The following is a 6,552-nucleotide window of genomic DNA, read 5'->3' on the forward strand; positions in this document are numbered from 1 at the left end:
TTGGGACAGATGAAGAAATTAATATTCATAGTGAGACATTAAATGCATTTAAAGACAAACACTATTCTATGATTAGACAAGCCATGGGCCAGATATTTGTACTTTGCACTACACTGCAGCTTACAATAATGTACACAAATCACATTACAGCCAATTACAAGGACAGGTAGCTGGTAGGCCTGAAACACCAAGGCAAAGCCTGTTGTTATTGCAAATTCAATGAACTTCTAATCATGTCACTATTAAGCCAATATACAGCCAGAATGCTAAATACCGCTGCAGGAGGAAGTGTGTGGTAAAAGTGCCAATGTTTAGTGAGTGTGTTCAATAAAAAGACATGAGAATGTGCCATTGCTTGATGTTTGATTATCCCTTTCGATAGACACACCATTGAGGGTCAAACTGAACCGACATGATAAATCACAGCACAACATTCTGATTGATCAAAATTCCCACCCCAACTTAATGCATCTTTGCTAACTAAAAGCACTCAATTCTAAAATACTGACCAAAACTTTTGAATGGTAGTGCACACAGTTTGCTCTAAAAGTTATTGTAAAGTGTTTGTTTAAGTACGGCTGGGAGAGTCGGATGTTCTGACAGTTACTGAGTTCACTGCTTCAGTTCTCGCATGAAACTGTCACTGTCAATATAGCTGTCAATGACACAGTCTGCAGAGAGTGCAGACAGTGTGAGACGTGCATCCTCAGGAATATGGTGTGTGTGCAGATAAGAAACCAGTGACCTGTGATTATGGAGATATCTTTAAAGGGTGTTCTCAAGTCAAAGTTATATAGAGAAAGAGTCCAACAACTGTCTGCAGAGGCAGTCAAGAGAATTACTGTTGGCACTCAAGGAAAGACCCTGTGGGCTGGATATATGAGGTGAGATCCTGCAGGAATAAATCCTTTCCACCCGACCTCTAACAAAGACTGGCAGCCCTCCTCTGTTGCGTGCAAACTAATGGAATGAGTGATGACTGATCGATTAGGTCGCACATTCTTGGGAGTCACATCTTTTTTGTAGATTATCAGAGTAAATTAAGGAGAGGCCAGTCCGTGATGGCACTAAACGTTTCTTTGAAATGTACAATTTAATCTCAGTAGAGATTCTCTTTAGACCAAGTCTCTTTTGTAATAACTCATTAAGATTCATGGTTACATTTTATTTAAGGTGACATAGTTACATTGTACTTACTCAAATAAGTACTGAGTAATAATAATTAACTACATATACTTACTGTAGAGTTACGGTTTGGTTTAGGGTTAGTTATTGTAATTATGCATAATTTAATGCTATTACGCTCTAAAAAAAGGTTGGGTTGTTTCAACCCAAATTTGGGTCAAATGTAGATAAACCCAATCATTGGGTTAAAAATATTACAGTTGGGTTTGTCCATTTTTGACCAAAATTTGGGTTGAAACAACCCAGTATTTTTTATTTTACTATAGTAAGTACATAATGTGTAACTACGTCACCTTAAAGGGTTAGTTCACCCAAAAATGAAAATTCTGTCATTAATTACTCACCCTCATGTCGTTCCACACCCGTAAGACCTTCGCTCATTTTCAGGACACAATTTAAGATAAAATCCAATGGCTCAGTGAGGCCTGCATTGCCAGCAATATAATTAACACTTTCAGATGCCCAGAAAGCTACTAAAGACGTATGTTAAACAGTTCATGTGACTACAGTGGTTCAACCTTAATGTCATGAAGTGACGAGAATATTTTTGTGCGCAAAAAAACAAAACAAAATGATGACTTTATTCAACAATATCTAATGATGGGCGATTTCAAAACACTGCTTCATGAAGCTTCGAAGCTTTACAAATCTTTTGTTTTGAATCAGTGGTTCGGAGCGTGTATCAAACTACAAACCCGATTCCAAAAAAGTTGGGAAACTCTACAAATTGTGAATAAAAAAGGAATGCAATAATTTACAAATCTCATAAACTTATATTTTATTTACAATAGAATATAGATAACATATTAAATGTTGAAAGTGAGACATTTTGAAATGTCATGCCAAATATTGGCTCATTTTGGATTTCATGAGAGCTACACATTCCAAAAAAGTTGGGACAGGTAGCAATAAGAGGCCGGAAAAGTTAAATGTACAGCTGGAGGACCAATTTGCAACTTATTAGGTCAATTACCAACATGATTGGGTATAAAAAGAGCCTCTCAGAGTGGCAGTGTCTCTCAGAAGTCAAGATGGGCAGAGGATCACCAATTCCCCTAATGCTGCGGCAAAAAATAGTGGAGCAATATCAGAAAGGAGTTTCTCAGAGAAAAATTGCAAAGAGTTTGAAGTTATCATCATCTACAGTGCATAATATCATCCAAAGATTCAGAGAATCTGGAACAGTGTGTAAGGATCAAGGCCGGAAAACCATATTGGATGCCCGTGATCTTCAGGCCCTTAGACGGCACTGCATCACATACAGGAATGCTACTGTAATGGAAATCACAACATGGGCTCAGGAATACTTCCAGAAAACAGGCGTTTTCTCTGGGCCAAGGTTAATTTAAAATGGACTGTGGCAAAGTGGAAAACTGTTCTGTGGTCAGACAAATCAAAAAAAGTTCTTTTTGGAAAACTGTCATCCGGACTAAAGAGGACAAGGACAACCCAAGTTGTTATCAGCGCTCAGTTCAGAAGCCTGCATCTCTGATGGTATGGGGTTGCATGAGTGCGTGTGGCATGGGCAGCTTACACATCTGGAAAGGCACCATCAATGCTGAAAGGTATATCCAAGTTCTAGAACAACATATGCTCCCATCCAGACTCTTTCAGGGAAGACCTTGCATTTTCCAACATGACAATGCCAGACCACATACTGCATCAATTACAACATCATGGCAGCGTAGAAGAAGGATCCGGGTACTGAAATGGCCAGTCTGCAGTCCAGATCTTTCACCCATAGAAAACATTTGGCGCATCATAAAGAGGAAGATGCGACAAAGAAGACCTAAGACAGTTGAGCAACTAGAAGCCTGTATTAGACAAGAATGGGACAACATTCCTATTACTAAACTTGAGCAACTTGTCTCCTCAGTCCCCAGAGGTTTGCAGACTGTTATAAAAAGAAGAGGGGATGCCACACAGTGGTAAACATGGCCTTGTCCCAACTTTTTTGAGACGTGTTGATGCCATGAAATTTAAAATCAACTTATTTTTCCCTTAAAATTATACATTTTCTCAGTTTAAACATTTGATATGTCATCTATGTTGTATTCTGAATAAAATATTGAAATTTGAAACTTCCACATCATTGCATTCTGTTTTTATTCTTTTGTAAAGCTTAAAAGCAGTGTGGAATGACACGAGGGTGAGTAATTAATGACAGAATTTTCATTTTTGGGTGAAATAATCCATTAAAATAAAGTGTTACCAGATTAATTTCTTGATTTAAAATCCATGTCAATCATTTTAAGTTACCTTGGGGTCCAACTTGAGGTGACACAATCATACGAGCTCCATGCACAACCGTAAAAGACTATTACCACTAAAGAGCCAGACTGTAACAATCAATTAAAAAATCTACAAGCCAAGCACTTGCACAATTACCATAAGGATATCACATCACAGGAAATAATCCTCTGCACACAATTTGTTTTTATTTTTTTATTTTTTTTTTCTTCCTTATGTCTCAGAAGCATATCCTCTAAGGCCAGTGGATGGTTTGAAGCCTGTGTGCCTTCCCTAGAATAAATTACTGACATGCACAGGGTGGATTTGCATAAGCCATTGGCCTATCCTTTGAGAAAAACGGTTTTAATACGTAGATACAGACCCTTTGTCCCCATCCGAAATTCATTGGAGTCACCTGTTCACTCAGTCTGCTCATGAATGGTAAACGGGTGGAATTAAACAAACAAGAGGAGAATAAACCAGACAATGTTCAAGTTTCCTGAAGAAAATGTATCTTTCTTAGAAGTGTAGGACAAAAATGTCCTTGACCTTTAATATTTTTAAATATTATTTTTATAATTATTATATGTAATTTTATCCCTTGTTTTTTTTTTTATCATTACAAAAATATCACCTCCATATTTCCATCTGAGTGTCATATCATATTACATTAGCAACCAGAATGGTGATGATTGTGTTGATCCAATATAGTTGATAACATTTGGTAAAATCACACATTCCAGCAAATGCTATGAGTAATTTAAAGGAAAATAATTATTTTCTAACCCTTTGATCTGAGAAACAAGAAGCATAAGGTCATTTCTTTTAAGTGAACTGAGAACTCTACAGTGTTATGGCCTCAAAATGCACTTTCTGGACCATGAAATTACAAGATATCTAATGGAGACCCTCAGGTCAGTCTAACACTATAGACTTATCTTCTTAAACAAGTGTGAGGCCATGAAACTTGACCCAACTTTCACCTCACTTCCTTGCAGTTATGTGCAGATCAATGGGCTTACTGGATGCTATGCATCAAAAACCTGTCTTTCTTCCCCTGAACTCCAAACAAAAGAAACCCCTGCAAAATTGGCTTTCAGGCTTATTGCTTTCAATACGATTACTCTTCTGTGCTGTCTTTGTTTGTTATATGTTATCTGGGTTCATGCTTCAAAAATGCATGAAAGTAGGTGGACGTGACAAATGTCCTCAAAAACAGCTTTTAAAATTTAAGGAGCATAAAATTTTAAGAGTTGGGGGGGAAAAAAAGAAACAGCTGTGCGTTCAAGCAAGCGAAGTCTGCACACGACATGGTTCCACTATTCCCAACCATTGCAACAAGAGTGCAACTGCAAGAGTCCATGGGGCTTATTTACACTGGCATTCAAAGTCCAAAACACCCTTGAGTTTATAGGCTTTGTTTGGGCATGCTTAACAATTAGCTTTTCTAAATGAATATGTAAATCCTCCTCAATGGAGTATGAAGCAAATTTCATGCCCTGCTATTACACAGTGATAACACTGACACTGGAGCTCTGAAGAGTATGCAAATAAATAAGTAATGTGGAGTTTTAAAGTACAGTGTTGTTGTTGGTTTGAGGTGATGCCTTAAACATATGATTAGATGCTTAAAAAGAAAAGAAAGAAATATCAATATCTGTAAACAGCTTTGATACCCTTGTTAAAATTAGAACAAGCACCAAAATGTCCCACTTTTTCAAAGTTCATGCTGCAATATACTTAATTTTGCACCCACTTCAGAAAAATGAAAAAGTAAATAATAATTGAAAGTAATTTAGCCCATACACTGTTCGGTAACAGTTTAATCTATGGTGTTAACTAAAACTAAAAGTAACTAACTCTAAGCAAAACCCTAACCTTAACTCTAAGTAAGGTAGATAATTAATATTATACAGTACTTATTTGTGTAATTACACTGTAACAAATCACCTTAAAATAGTAACAGTGTAACCCACTATTCTAGTAAATCCTAATCCTAAAGAAGATTTTTTTTTTTTTTTCGAAATTCTTATTCACCAATATAAGACACAAAAGGTATACGTATAACGGTGGCCCAGTAGTGCACGACACAACAAAATTAAAAAAGCAAACTCACAACACAACAAAATAAAGCCACAACACAATGAAATAAAGCCACAACACAACGGAATAAAGCCACAACACAACGGAATCAAGCCACAACACAACGAAATAAAGCCACAACACAATGAAATAAAGCCACAACACAACGAAATAAAGCCACAACACAATGAAATAAAGCCACAACACAATGGAATCAAGCCACAACACAACGAAATAAAGCCACAACACAACAGAATCAAACCACAACACAACGAAATAAAGCCACAACACAACGGAATTAAAAAAAGCAAACTCACAACACAACGAAATAAAGCCACAACACAACGAAATAAAGCCACAACACAACGGAAATGCTCCCGACCACTTGGGGCTCTCAGAGCTCGGTAATATTACTATTCCTTGCCACTGTTCTATAAAGTCGACAGTTTTACAAAGATATCACAAGTATAAATATGAAGCTATTTTGCACGTAGGTAATATTGAATTAATATTTCATGTCGATATACGGTGGTTAAATTCTGTTTAAACCATGGTTTAAACTAATCGTGGTGATATCACCATAGATGTCTATGGATATCACTGCCGACTCAGTGGCAAGGAAAACTAACTTTACCGAGCTCTGAGAGCCCCCTAGTGGTCGGGAGCATTTCCATTGTGTTGTGGCTTTATTCCGTTGTGTTGTTGCTTTATTCCGTTGTGTTGTGGCTCGATTTCATTGTGTTGTGGCTTTATTCCGTTGTGTTGTGGCTTTATTCCGTTGTGTTGTGGCTCGATTTCATTGTGTTGTGGCTTTATTCCGTTGTGTTGTGGCTTTATTCCGTTGTGTTGTGGCTCGATTTCATTGTGTTGTGGCTTTATTCCGTTGTGTTGTGGCTTTATTCCGTTGTGTTGTGGCTTTATTCTGTTGTGTTGTGGCTTTATTCCGTTGTGTTGTGGCTCGATTTCATTGTGTTGTAGCTCAGTTTCTTTGTGTTGTGGCTTTATTCCGTTGTGTTGTGGCTTTATTCCGTTGTGTTGTGGCTTTATTTCGTT

This window comes from Chanodichthys erythropterus, chromosome 13 (assembly GCF_024489055.1).
Source record: "Chanodichthys erythropterus isolate Z2021 chromosome 13, ASM2448905v1, whole genome shotgun sequence".
NCBI classification, from domain to species: domain Eukaryota; kingdom Metazoa; phylum Chordata; class Actinopteri; order Cypriniformes; family Xenocyprididae; genus Chanodichthys; species Chanodichthys erythropterus.